The sequence below is a fragment of the Thunnus thynnus genome, chromosome 7, assembly GCF_963924715.1.
Source record: "Thunnus thynnus chromosome 7, fThuThy2.1, whole genome shotgun sequence".
Classification (NCBI taxonomy): Eukaryota; Metazoa; Chordata; class Actinopteri; order Scombriformes; family Scombridae; genus Thunnus; species Thunnus thynnus.
In genome coordinates, this window is record NC_089523.1 from 5,006,044 (window position 1) to 5,020,194 (window position 14,151).

Below are 14,151 nucleotides of genomic sequence, written 5' to 3' on the forward strand. Positions count from 1 at the left end.
TAATAGCCTCTCAGTCTTCATGTTCCCTCTTTGATGCTCGTTCATTGTTATTCTGAAATTGCTACAGTATTTCCTGGGTTTTCTGAGGTTACAGTTGCCCCTGCAATCATCATGTGCTCCCACTGGTGTGGAGTATAATAAACAGTAAAAGGCTAGCATGTTAAACTGTGTTTCTATATAAGTTTGGCGTATGGGAACTGGTCTGGGTAGTAATTGATTGTTAGTGTAACTACTCAAATTGGCTAAAATGTGATGAGCTGACTTTGCAGCATGATTTCTCTAGTCTGTAGTCTGGTCTATTCTGCCATCTTCTCTGTGTCATAGTCTATGAAGCAGCATTCTCTAATGACATCAACATGTGAAAAATGTGAAAAATAAAACATGTAAATGAAATTGTTTAGTACAGACATAGAGAGGCAATACAGGGGACGACATAATTAATTGTTTACTCACATATTACACACACACTCCTCCCACTTGCTCTTCACTCACATGAGTTAATTTCCCACAGGGCAGAAGCACACAGGAGCCAAAACTGGCAGGAGCTACAGGTAGGTTGTAGTGTGAGAGCCTGTTGCTAGGCAGACTGCTCAGCCGTCTTGTGATTTACTCTGATTAAAAGCTATTACCACTCAGAAACTGAGAGGGCTGAGTTGTGTAGGTTGAAAACAATATTTAGTGGCTGATCCTACACAGTAGCTGATTCATTCTGCTCATATTTCATATCTTTGAATAAGTTCATTAAAGAGAGTCCAAAAAATATATGGTGTATCCAAATGCAATTGTATAACTCTATAAGCAGAGAACAGATCAAAGTATTTTATTATTGGCTAAAATGCTAACAAGGCAATTACTACTAAGATAAAGAGTGAAATGATGGGAGACTAATGCACAGTAAGAATAAAAAAGACATTGAATCATGAATAAAAATGACCAAAGTAAAATAAAATACATAAAACACAATAAAATCAAAGTGAACAAACAATATGAGACGAAAATGAATAAATAATCAAAACATTTTAAGCAAAAGATAGATTTTAGATTCTATTTAAAGATATCACTGCACAACTCAAAACATTAGTACAGCACCAGCACTGTTCACTTAATCAGACTGCTTAAATAAATAGTTTGTGTACAGATTAAAACACCTGGGATACACATGGTTAATCAGTCAACTTTAGAAGTGTTGGTATTTTTGAACTTTGGAGAGAGCCAGTGTAGCTGTCCCCCTGTGTAGATTTATCACTAAAAGCCAGAAATATGCATTAGGTATTGTTTTCATCAGATTTATAGGGCTGTAAAGCCAGTTGTTTCATAAATCTCAGTCACTGTGGAACTAGATGCAGGTGCACGAGCCCTGATTTCCACTCCCACGAATGGATGAGGACACACCCTGAACCAGCTGTTTTCATATTAATTCGCTGTCTGTACACCTGTCAATGAAACAAACTGGAAAAGACGAGTGCCGCTGATTGTGTTAAACCTGCGAGGTTCTCCAACAGCAGAACAGCTGTCGTTATGCGCAACCATTACGCACGGCTGTGCGGCTCTTTATACTCTTCATATCATTAATTCATCACATGGACTGTAAACTATCGTCAGCAGTGATCTCAGAAAGCTCATAGCGCTCATATCTAAACCGACTTTACAAGCTGTGACACAACTAAGGATAAAATAAAAAGAATAATAAGAGCAAAGTAAAATGTTGACACCTATGTTAATTAAAATAATGATAAAACTAATAAAAGTAACAAATCAATATTATGTCTATTAATGTGAACACATCGCTGTGTAGACTTCATAACAACTCACAATCAGTATAGCTGCTTATCAACATAAACGATGTTGTACTAAAAGATTCTGTCTCTCACCTCATTATTTCGTCTGCACCTCATCACTTCACCCTCAGATCACTTTAGAAAAACATGAGTAAGCCTGGTCTGAAGAACTTGTGAGGTGTGCACATTCTGTTTATAAAGTTTATGTGTGGGAACTGATGTATGCATGGTTTTTGTGTGTACGCATCGTTTATTCATCTGGCCCCTGGTGACCAAGTTACTGTGCTGCAGGTCAGCAGGGAAAGATCACCACACACCATTAAGCTAGAAACACATACACTAACTCTGACAGAGGCCTGACTTGAAAAAAAAAAAGCTCACATCCACAAGTCTCTCCTTAAACATGATCTGAGCCACATCCTGAGGAACATCAAAGCTTTACTTACTGTACATACAGCAAAATACATTCAACAGCTAAAACCTGATTGATGGAAGCAGCATCATACATAATCACGCTGAAGCTTCTCCATAAAGCATCTACGCTGCAGTGGTTCTTATGGATTGTGCACACAGTAAACAGAGGTCTCTGCTCTTCCACAAGCTCATCTTACCCATGTGTGGCAACAGGAAGAATTCATATTCATCTGAACTCTCCTGTGCCTTAATGAACTTCTGATATTCTTTGGTGTCTGCTTAAATAGTGTGTGTCATTAAAATCCTCTGTAATTATCATACAGCTTAAATGAACTAAAAGAGCAACCAAATTACTCACTCTCTTAGCCAAGGTCAGAACAGGTAGTGGACAACATCTTGACTTATTGAATGACTTAAAAAAAAAAGGTGACTTATTCAGACCTATGTAACCAAGTGTCTGCAAAGAATGAAAAACAAACTAATCAAACATAGTGTAGTCTGGTTTAACTCAGGAAAACTCAACAACTTTTGGCATTCTCACACAGATACACAACTACATATTTCTTTCTACCTTTTCTGCTCTCTCTTCTCAAACCATCAACTCTCCCCTTAAATAGGCCTGCCAATCTGCTAGGCAGAACCATATTTCTCTGTTTCAGTCCTCCACACCTATAACAGGTAAACGACAATGACACCTGTATCAGTTAACATTATTTACACACACATCATACACACCGTACTCCTCACCGTGAGTCAAAATAAGTCCAAATCACACAAAAACTAAACCAAACATTTGACTAAATACAGTTAATTCCCCCATACTTGGTCCAACCTATGACATCACTGATGATGTAAGTGAGAGCTTAAAAGCAGGAAGTCACTGGGTGACTCTCCCTTTGTCTCCTGGAAAGCATGAATATGGTAAATATCAAAGCAAGCAAATATAAAATTCAAGAAACAGGACATAAAATCTTAATGAAACCAGAACACAAACAAACCCGGGATAGTATGTGAAAGCAATGCTACAAAAATGTTATATTGGCTAAGCAAACAAATGACAAGCATGGTAAAAAAAAATACAGTAAAGTATAACAGGGACAAATGGTCTCACTCACTTTGTCACATGTTTGAACAGCTCATTTCAAGTGACTTCACTGGGCTACAGGACAGAACATATCATCCTGTAGAGGACTTCTTTGGAGAGGATGGTATAAAACCTTGGTTAGTACCAGTGATACCAGACCATTTGTACATGATTGTGTTTTATGCTTTTAATTTCAACAGGTTTATATTCAAAGGAATGCTTTCACCCTAATATTTTACCAAAATTAATAAATCTTTACAAGAAGTAGCACCTTAAAGGGGAACTCCTATTTTAACACTTTACCTTTATTATTATTATTATTCCAACAAAAACAGTGGAATAAAACCTATCTAAAGTAATAAATGGTAATAGATGTAGTATGAGTGCAGTAGACAAGTGGCTGTTTGGATAAAGTCCCTTTGGGTTTCCTCAGTGTCTGTAGTGACTGATAAGTGCCCTGTGATTGTACTTATCTTCAAGTGGGTGGGTTGAAAAGGCACATTTAGTCCGTCAAGCGAGATAAAAAAAAAAAAAGGCTGCAAAACACCTAAGGCAAACACTGTTTATGTAGTTCCACGCAATTGGATATAAATAGTCTGTAATATGAGGCCTTTTATGGTTTGGTTGTGGTGGAATTACCCTGCTCGTGGCATAGCATGACACACACACACAGCGATCGTATCAGGCGGTGTGGTTCATCCGAGCATTAAACAACCTCAGCACCTCTCTGTAAGAAAAACAAACATCGTCTGCAACCAAGCGCAGACGGCTGCAGCCCGCAGCCGGCAGCTGGCTGACGTGCTGCAGGAACCAGCTTGCATGTGGGCAGCCGGAATCTCTCTGCTCAAAGTGTTATCAACACAACTCTGGCACAGAGGAAGAAACATCTAGAGACTGAAGAATGATAAGACACAGAGGGAAATGTGTAAGATTTTAAATAAGACAATATCAGACAGTTTTAATTACACGCTAGAATGAAGTCAGAGGAAGACCACAATTAACAGTATGTAAGAAAACAGGCACATAAGCACATATTCACTTTTTAAATCCTCTGGAGTGTATTTGTTTACACTAGTTTTATCTTTAATGCATGACATCATATTTCTTTATCCAGCTCATAGTTATAAGTTTAGTCTGCAGCCTTACATGGCATCAGTAGTTCCCAACTTTTTTTTTTTTTTTGTCTGAACTCCATCAGATGTCACCATCCGTTTCTCTTCCAAATGTGTTGATTTGAATTAATATTAAACAGAATGTTGTTTAACACTCTTCGTCATATAAAAGTGGGTATTTTTTTCTTACAAGACATAGTGATTCTGGAACGAACAACTTTTAGTCTTCAAGGTCTTCTTTTTGTCAGTAGATTGGGTCAAGTTTTGTTTTGTATTAGTACCACTGGAGTGGCAAAAACTGGATGTTTCAACTACTGATTCATTACTTTTAGTCATCTTTTTTGAAATAGTTTCTATGCACAAATTGCAAAACTTAATGTTAAGATGTTCCAATTACTCAGGTCAGAGGAAAACTTCAAAGTGCTGTTATTTTATTGGCTAATGTGACAATAAATGAACTCACACCACTTTCTAATCCCATTTGTCTGTTTATTTTCCTCCTAAACACAAAAATGTGGATACATTTATCCAATCTGCAAGTCAGTTAAGCACAGATTTGTATTTAGTTAATTGTTTATGCTGATATCATATGTCATATACGTTCTATCATTAAAGTTCATACAATTGTTTTAATTTATTTTAAATAGTGAATTGAAGGTGAACTCTGCTAACATAATCTTATAATTGCCATTTTTTCCTTGTGTGTCAGAATACATTTACAAATGTTTTATTCATGACACAGGATAGTGCTGCAAGGTGGTTTAGTGTACATATATGTAGCTACATTATACATATATGAACCAACATATACAGAATACTATGTGGTGCTAGTTAAGATAAACAGAATACAATTTCAATTTCTTTCACATTAGCTGAACTTCTCCACAATCTTTCCATGTATCCTCTGGTAACTGTTCAAGTACCTCCTCCACGTGAGAGAGGATCACTCCTCTGTTCACTGACAGATTAATAATAATAATAATAACAATAATAGACTTTATTTATATAGGACCTTTCATAAGATAAAATGCAGCTCAAAGTGCTTTACAAGAAAAGGTATTAAATTTGACAAATAGACCAAACACCTTGTAGGTTAGAAACAGTTAGAATCTGCACTTGTGATTGATTTTGTGACTAATTTGTATGTACTGTAAGTGTGATGTGCTGTGGGTCACAGAATATGAGCTAGCCGTGAATTCTGAGGATACATAAAAAAAAACTAATAATTATCTAGTCAAATTTAATAAGGCTGTATAATTAATATAAACATTACTGCCATTCAATGCACCCAAAGGTAATTGCTTTAAGAAAGGAAGCAACAATGGCTTAAGGTAGAGTCTGCTGCATTATACTGTGGGCAGTCAGACATTTCCTCTTTGAGTAATTAGAGTGTCAGATAGAATAATGTGGTCATTAGTCATGAATTAGAAGAAATGGCTAATTCTTAAAGGAAAACTTGAACAGGCAATGCTGCCTTGTCAGATGAGAGATAATTAGCTTACCGCCTTAGCTCAGCTCACAAACGACTTTACGACAAGTTTAGTTTCAGCTAAAACCTCCGTAACTAGATTTACTTATTCCACATTTCTGGTTTTATTCTGTTAGTATGGAGATTTGTAGATTCACCAGCCTGTAAAAATCTTTGGGAGCCACCTGGTCGCGAGGGCGGGATTACTAACGGGTGCTGTTCATTCATACTGTAGCAGCCTGTGATTGTGTGGCTGTGCTGCGTTTCATCTGAGCGTCTGCATGACAGCCTGAATGCGGCTCTCCCTCAAAGATATAATAGGGTTTTATTTGCCCCTTGAGAACCGGCGAGGAAGCCCAAAATGCAGCTGCGGGGCCACAGGAGTGCCAGCCCCCCTCCTGAAGAGAGAGAGAGAAAAAAAAAACTCCCAGAGAGAAGGGCAGAGGGAACTGTATCAAAGAGAAGATGTGTGTATTTCAGTGTGTCTGTACTTGTATCTGTACACTTATGAGGATCAATTGAACCTGCAAAAGTACAAAGATGAGCAAAATCCTCCAAGGACCTATTTTAAGGTGGATTTAACATCAACATCAACTCTTTAGGATTCAGCTTGTTGCTATTAATGTTTATCTTACAGTATGTTAAGGAAATTCTAGCAATATTCCAAAAGTGAGATTATTTTTAGTTAATTATAATGGCAGGTATCTAAATCATCCAGGCTTGTTGAGGATTGGTGGACCTGAAACTCAATCAAAGGATGCAGTTTTATTGGCTGACCCAACTCTCCATTAAACTGTAAAATAATGTGAAATGAGAATGTTTACTTGACAGTTTTCAACGTGTCGGTTGGTAATGGATTGCACTAATGATTATTTGTTTTGGCTAATCACTCCTCTCCTGTTGACTGAGATGACTGATGAAAGTTAATCTTACTTTAGGAGAAGCATCAGTGACAACAGTTATTGGTTTACATACTTGCATGTGTGGCGCTCCCGTCCTTGTCGGAGTTGTTATTGCTCTCCGACACTGTAGTGGGTGCTGTGGATAAATCTACAGCAAGCACACAGTAAGGCTGCTGTAGCAGAAGAAAGCAGTAAAAAAAATGTGGAGTTTCTTTGTCAAAATATTTATGTCACTGCTGTACAGGACATGTTTCCTACTTGCTTCCTCGTTATTTCTGTTTAAAAATACATTGTATTTGATTGTTGGAGAGACATTAGAGGAAGTGATCAGGTCAGTCTCACTACAGAAAGACAAGCCAATCGTCAACCAGGAACTGCTTGCAGACGGTGCGTCATCTGTGATCACATAACTGTGGAGGTTTGTGGGGAAGTGAGGCATGCAGCAGGTGTAAAGGCAAGGTTACACTGGAAAAGAACTTGTACATCTGAAAGCAAATGTCTCTCCTGGAAGGCAGGAGGGCATTCATAGTGTTGCACACTTGGTTCGTATGAAATGTGACAGAGTTATTCGTGCAAAGAATGAAAAAAGAGAGCAAGAGAGAGAAGTTCTAACCTACTTGCTTTCTCACCTCTGCACAGCTGCGTGAAGTGAGCGTGAATGTCAGATTGTTGGTCTCAGAAAGTTGCGGAAATTGTCGGACGCAGCCCCTCCTCAGTGATGTCAGAAAGATGTTGAGGGGTTTCTGAAGCTGTTCAACCATCCAACAAGTTCTGATAAAGCATACTGCACCCTTAAGAGTTAGGGGTGTTAGGAAGTGAATGAAGTCAAAGAAAGGCCTCATAACTATAGCAAAACACAATACACACACAAACACACTCGCACACACACACACGCACAGCCACCCAGCTCTCCCCGAGCGTTACAACCTCACATCCCCTCCACTGGTGTCCTCTGGGCTGTTCTCCCCCCTGCTGTGTCTTCAACTTGGCATCAGTTTTATTAGTTTGAATTACAAGGAATTCAATTAAATAAATAGAAACAACATAAACAAAATTAATAAAAGCAGCAAAATTATGAATTCAGAGAATCTTTTAGAGGTAGCAAAAGTTCAAACTGGATGCTAACTGCTCTACAACAGCGGGACAGACACACACACGTTGAAAGTCATTGAGGTGGGGGCAAGGGGTGGGTGGGGGAATTGGTGAGCTGGAATGGTGGGGGGGGGGGGTTCAAATCCCGTGAACAGTGGGGCTGATTTGAAGTGAGGGACCCCCTGCTGGCTGCTGTGAATGGGGAGTCGCATACCTTGCTGACTGCCGTTTGTGCAGCAGCCCGTAGAAGAAGAAAGAGCAAAGAAAAAGAATCACAGGAAGGGGAGACAGAGAGAGAGGGAGGGAGGGAGGGGGGGGAAAGTTAAAAAAAAAAAAAAGCATGTTCTTGAACTTGGCTGATAGCATCTGTAATTTCCTCCTCCACTGTTCCTCTATATGTATCAGCCGCTGGCTTATTACTGGCTGGCCCTGCCATCTGGCTGTTGTGAGCCAGAGTGTGAAAGTGGGAGAGAGAGGAAGAGCTGAAAATTGCATTTCTTCTCGAAGGTCTTTGTAAAGAGCTCTCAGCGTATGCTACAGAGGATCATATGGCTGGTCTCAAACACATCGTCATATCCTCTTCAACCCTTCAAGAGCCACCAGCGGGAACTTTATCACAATCAGCTTTATATGCCAAGTATGCTGACACATACAAGTCTCAGTAGCTGTCAGTGTACTTACACACAATGCCAAGAACAAGTGTATAGGAAGACATATAAGTACATAACCAAACAATAGGCAAACATAAACACACAGTATATAATATACAGTAGAAATATACTGTTCATACCAACAACAATTGATAGCAAACATACAGGGTTTATTTAAAAGTCCAGTAAATTCCCCAAGGTTTACAAAGATATCAAATGTGTATAAATAAATAAAAAGTATATATGTGAATTGAGGCATTGATGTAAACACTACACACAAGATATATAATATATCTACTGTATATTCCCAAACAAGCATGACATCTTGGGCTTGAATACTGCACTCAATGTATGCGTCATATAAAGCTGGGTCAATGCCAAGCAGAAAAAAGAAGATAGAGAATACAGTATGTCATGTTGTCATACAGTGTGTCTCACTGTATCAGAACTACTCAAGGTGCTATAAAGACCCGTGTTTGCAACGTTTTCTACAGCACTATGCACAAGTGCTTCTATACTTTTGTAAACTTAGGTCTTATTGTTATATTCTTGCCCATAATTTATAATAACATTCACTCACCACCTCCTTTGTCGAGATGTGTGGACTCTGGGGAGAGTCACATAGGTCAAACTTAAAGTCCCCCTCTGTTCAAAAATGTGTGTTGCTTATTGTTCCTTCTCTTGAATATTTGAGCTTCACTGTTCAGAATGATGTATTTGCAAAGTTTGTTTTCACATTCATCTGCTGAAGGAGGAAAGTTTCTCTGTGCTCAACTTAAATCTCCATTTAAGGCGTGTACCTATGTGTGAGCATGATTTATGACATCACTAGTTTGGAGCCAATTGTGGTCCAGTACTCAACTTACATAATTGTGGTATGGAAACTTGTGAAAAATGTGAAAAACATTTGCATATGCATAGATTTGTATATCTTATTATATGTGCAGAGGGGATCTTTAAAGATATTGCCACAAGCAAATTGTCTTTGAGTCTGAGAGTAAATACAGAAAACTACATAGCAGTTGTAGAGCAAGCAATTTAACAACATAAAAAGAGTCTCTGTTTACTGTACAGCGGCAGTTGTTGAAACTCCATTTTATGTATCTTGTTTTATTTTTGCAGTTTGAAAACTTGCAGAAATGAACCATCTTCTTGTATTTGCTAAGACCTCTCTGGCATTCCACACAAGCTAAATCAAAAAAAAAAAGAAAAGAAAAGCAGGCACTAATTTAAACAATAGATCAGGACAGTCAGCTGGCAAGTTGACCTGGTAGTGGATCCACCAGGCTATGGAGTTTAATACGACATCGACAGGGTTTTCCAGAGGACTGCAGTCTGTGTTCACGTTCAGTCAGATGCAATGTGTTTGAAAAGGTTTCTATTAAACTGAAGCTTCAGTCAAAGTTGTTCTTGCCAGAGTCTGTGTTTCCCAAATATATTAGTCAAATATAGTCATTTGATTTATTTTTTTAGTCAATAAAACCTAAAACATTGTAGTCTAGTTTTCTTCAGTAACATTTTAGTCTCATTTTTGTCATGTATTTTTAATTTTCATATCTTCTACGCATTTTGACATCACAGCTGTTGCCATCTTTGTTGTGTACAGTCAGCATGGTTATATGTGTTGTTCTTGTATATCACAAGGTTAGTAATAATGGGATTGTTTACTTGTTCACACACAGTGTGTATGCCACTCTGCTCTGCATTAAGACAACAGACTGAGTCTCCTCAGTAAATCCAGCTGTCATTTCCAAACACCATCGTTCCTGCTCACCCAGCATCACCACAGCTATCTGTACTCTGCACTGCTGAGACGCCTGGATTCACCCACCTGTTCACTGTCTGTTGTTGAATAACCTTGAATATTTCCAACATCTAGAAGAAGATTTAGATGGTTGACTGCCAACATTAATCCTTCCTAATTTAATCATTCCTTCTGTCAACAACACAAAGAAAGCTGACTAAAAGTAACATTAAGGTTACATCCACAGTTCTTGATAATGATACATTAGCTTACCTTGATACATTTTGGTCTGCATATTTTCATAAATTGTCCCAGCTGTTTAGTTTCTGCTTCTTGTCTTATTCTCAGTGGATTGTTAATGAATTTAGTCCATAAATCTGTTTGTTCCTACGTCAAATAACATTACTGCATGATGCTTCTTAGTAACAGTAGTGCAACAGGTAAAGCAGTTAATCAAGAAGGATACTGTTTTACTTATCAGGAGCTGTAGTGTGTGATTCCACAGATACATGCATGAATGAGACTGTAGGGTAATCAGTTAATTTGTCTTTCACATTATTGTTTAGTCTTTATAAGTTAATGTAATACATTTTGTCATAGTTCTTGTTTTCAAAGGTTATTTTTTATTTAGTTTTAGTTTTACTCTCATTGACTTAAGTCACACTAGTTGGTAAAATGTCATTGTGACCAACAGTCATACTAGAATAAAATATGACAATAAAACCAAGTTGACAAATCCTGGTATTTCTTTAATGGTGCTATGAAGATTGATCAGGATTACACCGGACTCTTTGTTTTAATTGACCATCTTTACCTTCAATTAGATAAACCAGAGAGTTATTTGAGTAATCACAATTATATAGTGAAAGAAAACACTCAGAATGCACTCATGTATGCATTTTCTTCATTAATAAATTTACTTCAAACTGATTTACACTGAAGTAAAATGAATAATTGGTGTTTCTTGTCAGGAGATTGTAAGCATCAAATATAGATGTTCAGCAGCTACATTATTAATTACACACAGTGTTATACATATACATGACTGCTATACAAACACTGGCATATTGTACTGTAGCCTTTTTTAGAGTTACTGTGATATATCAGTGTTCTGACATATCAGATGAATATTTGCTTTTATGAAAAAATATAACTCATGTTGTTCTCCAGTCTTTTACTCATTAGCTTCAAGTCGTCTTGAGAAGGCTTCAGCACTCTTAGAAAGACACAATAGTGTGTTTTTGTCGTATAATGACAATAACAAAACTCTGAGGATTACTTGTATATTACAGATTTTGTTAGAGCTTTGTTAGCTTCAATGTGTTGATGTTAGTATTGGCTTTGTGAAAGCCCTATCGGTCGTGCCGCAGCCTGTACTATAGAGCTTCAATGTCCCCTGCAGCCATAAGCAGCTCCTGTATGGTCGTATAGTTTCAGTTCCACCAAATCCTCCCCTCAGACAATGCTGCTCCGCTTGGCTAATGTATTGTTCAGCCTGTGGGAACCAGCTTCCTATATTAAGAAACTGAGCAGAGGGAGAGAGAGAGAGCAAACGCCTGCTCGTTCTCCCACTTTCCACAGACATAATAGCATTCTTAGAGTGAGAGAGCGATGAAAGAAAGTGGGAGAAAGTTGCACACTCTTCACACTTCAGTGGTCCCCCTCCCTCCCCCTCGTCCTCTTCTTCTTCCTCCCCCTACCTTTTTTTCCTTCCCCTTCAGCACACACACTTTTCTTCTTAGGGGATTCTTTTGAAATGGGACAAGGGAGAGGGCGAGATCAAAGGAGGCCAATTGCCACACACAGCATTCCCAGCCCGGCTCTGTACATGTACACACACACATACACTCACACAAATCTTGCCTTCATTTCCAACATCCAGAAGTTATCTTTTGTCATGTTGGGATATTGTATGACAATCTCCAACAGACTGCAGATTGTGAGAAGTGAACACATCAGCTGAGGGACAGTTGATCGCTCTGACTGTAGCACATGAAATATGCAGTGCAGCTTATTTGCAGGTTTTCACTCTTGTGAAAGGTGTGTTCCATTGATGTGAATTTCACACTTCCCCTGTTAGTGATGAATGCAAATTAATGCAATTATATCCAAAGTAAGTTATAAACCACTGACTTAGATTTGGATAGTTTGTGACATTTGCTCAGATGGATAGATACAATCTGGTCTCAGACAAAAGGGGCATCAATGCAACCACTTCATTATCTGTGTAAGCAAGCGATGAAAGTAAGATGATAGCCATGCTGTCATCTGTACTTAGATGATACAATTTGTGTTTAAATTTTGATTGCTTTAATGTCACAAGGTGATGATTTCTTCTTCATATCTATCTGTGCTATGAAAATGACAGAAGGACAAAAGTCACCAACTCTGAATTCTCAGAATTAAAGGCTGTAATAAATTAAAGGCATAATTACAATTCCTTCAATTTTCAAGTCTTTGTTGTACCAAAGGCTGGAATGTGAATCATCAGTGCCTGCAGCTGGACAACATGATTGCATGATGTGGTTATCACAGTCTCAGAATCACTTCCGAATGCACACAATTAGCCTCTGGATATACAGTACATACGTAACCAAATGTTCCATTGTAGCTACCCCATAACTTGGTAAAATCATCCTTTTCCCTGTGTTACTGTTTAAGTCAAACATTTCTTTATGGAGCATATTAGATTCAATACAATTAAGGATTGTATTCATTGATCAATTTAAGGATGATCTGGGTCCTAAAGACATCAGTCTGGTCCACATTCTCCAAACAGGCAGTTTACCTGTGTTTGCATATAAGGTCAAAGCAAAGGTGTGAGTTAAAGTTAACAGATGTGTAGCGCCCTGGACAGTGCACACTGAGCAGAGGACACACCTGTGTGAGTTTTCAACTTGAGTGAAAATGTGTTTACTGCAGAGATGCCGATCATTCAGAAGTACTTAGGCGAGTGGTGCTTTGAGGTCAATGCTAATATTAGCCTGCTGATATGGTCTCAGTCACTTGCCGCTGCTGTTCATTTAGCATTTCAAAAGCCTCAGCATCCACCTGTAGGCTCTGAGTCTATGTTTCCCCAGCAGGGAATTTAGTATCGTCACTCCCCACTCCCTGCTGTGGTGAGCGTGATGTTTCGACATGGGGAGTGATGAGGTCAGAGCCTAGATGCCAAACATTACAATTGTACATACTCTACATTTACATAATCTGTTCCACATGATATGGCTGACTGAACTGGCTGTTGTCTTTTACTACATCAACTTGTGCATCACTGGAACAACAGATGAAAATAAGCTTCTAGCCATATCTCCTGCAATACATGTATTGTGCATTGCCCCTAAAGGAACAATAAGATAAAGTTAATTTAAAAAGGTTTTGTCAATGCATTTAGCAGATTTCTCAAACTAAAATAATTTGTTTTAGACAGCTGAGAAAACCGTTGAAAAGATCTGCCACAAATAGCCCACGTTTTCAATCATGGTGGTCACTCCCCACTTCCTCACTGTGCTTAGCAAGGTCCTTGTAGAAAGTGATGAAGGCAGAGTCTAGATGACAAACATGAATGCTGCACACATTCTGCATTCACATAATAATGAATTCCATGTGAGCAGACTGACTGATATGCATTTTTGCCCTTGACACTTCTAAATCTAACCCCATCTGTGCGTAGGGTTGTTGGTTTGCTTGTTAGTGTTTTCCATTAAGAATCCATTCAGCCTGAAAGATGTGTTTGTTGCGTCAGTGACCTATGGGGAATGTGTAGATGATAACTTGATTCACGGCCCCTCGTGACCCTCTTGAACATCTAGTCAATCTAGGTTTACAAATACAAATGCAATATAAGTCTGCAACTATACGGCCTTCTTTTGATCTGAGATTCATTCAAGGAATAAATATGGTGGATAGG